The following is a 1,715-nucleotide window of genomic DNA, read 5'->3' as shown; positions in this document are numbered from 1 at the left end:
TAAAAATAATCTAAAAAATAGATTATTATTAGAAATAGAAGAGCTAGCTTTATCTAAATCTTTAAATATTATATATATTTAAATAAAAATAAAGATCTAGTTTTTTTAATTTCTCTGCTATTATAATTACTGTTTTAAATAGTATAAAAAATAGTATAATTTTATTAGTTTATTTAATATTAGATACTATTTTTTTTATACTAGATTTTATAAAAATTTTTTTTAAAGTATAGTATACCCCTCAGCTCCACGGAAGAAGAGGTTAAGTAGATTAAACAAATTAAGTAGATTAAATAGATTAAGTAGATTAAATAAATTAAACAGATTAAATAAATTAAATAAATAAGTTAGAAGAATTAGAACTGTACTGTAATATTAAGTAAATAAACTAAATTTAAAGAATATTATTATACTATAATTAAAAGTATATTATACTTTATATATTATCTGTATAAAAAAGATATATATATTATTAATTAATCTATAATTATTAATCTATTTATTATATCTAATCTTTTTAACCAGTAGATATAAATAATTAAAATAATAGTTATATTTTAATCTAACTATAACTGTATAGTTAAAATTTTTTTGTATCTTAATCTGACCGCCAGATTATGGTTAGGTTAAGATTAAGATATAACAGTCAGATTAATCCACTCTAAATCTACTTAATCTTTTTTTCTATAAAGCTGAGGAGTATATTATACTTTAAAAAAAATTTTTTATAAAATTTAGTATAAAAAAAATAATATCTAATATTAAATAAACTAATAAGATTATACTATTTTTTATACTATTTAAAACAGTAATTATAATAGTAGAAAAATTAAAAAAACTAGATTTCTATTTTTATCTAAGTATATATAATATTTAAAGACTTAGATAAAGCTAGCTTTTTTATTTCTAATAATAATCTATTTTTTAGATTATTTTTAAGATTATTTATATTCTTATTTTTATTAATATAAAAAATAATAATTATTTTATTTTTTTCTTACTTCTTAGATATAAAAATAATTAAATCTAGATTAAGATTATTAAAAATATTCTAATACTTTTTATTAATAATAAAATAATTAGTATATATCTAAAGTATTATTACTTTAATTATATTAGTATAAAAATAGCTCCGGCGATAATAATAGATATTTTAAGAATTATTAAATAAATATTTAATATTAATACTATTAATAGCAACTAAAAGAAAATCTCTAGCTATTTAGTAAAAAATAAGAAACTAATTATAATAGAACTTCTAGTAAGTAAAAATATTAATATATTCTATAATACTTAAAATAATATTAATTTAATTAAAAATATTTTTATAAGCTATATATTTTTAATATTTGAATATATCTTAAGTTTTTTAAATATCTCGGCTATTAGTAAAAATTTCTAATATTTAAAAATATTATAAAAGACTTTATTTAGATCTAATAATAATCTAAAAATAGTTAACAGTATATTAATAGCCGGATTCTAATTATAATAGAAATAGAATATTTTTTTAAAAATAATTCGATACTTATAATACCAGTTAATATTATTATTTAGCTAGATATTTTTCTTAAATTTTTTAAATTTTAATATTAGATTTAGAATAATTATAATTATATAAATATAGTCTTCTATCTAATAGATATAATAGTAGTATTTTTAAAGTTTTTAATATATATTCTATAAGCTTTTAAAAATCTTTTTTTTTTAAAATA

Source organism: Aspergillus brunneoviolaceus, assembly GCF_003184695.1.
Source record: "Aspergillus brunneoviolaceus CBS 621.78 unplaced genomic scaffold BO95scaffold_26, whole genome shotgun sequence".
Classification (NCBI taxonomy): domain Eukaryota; kingdom Fungi; phylum Ascomycota; class Eurotiomycetes; order Eurotiales; family Aspergillaceae; genus Aspergillus; species Aspergillus brunneoviolaceus.
Note: the sequence above shows the minus strand (reverse complement) of the source record.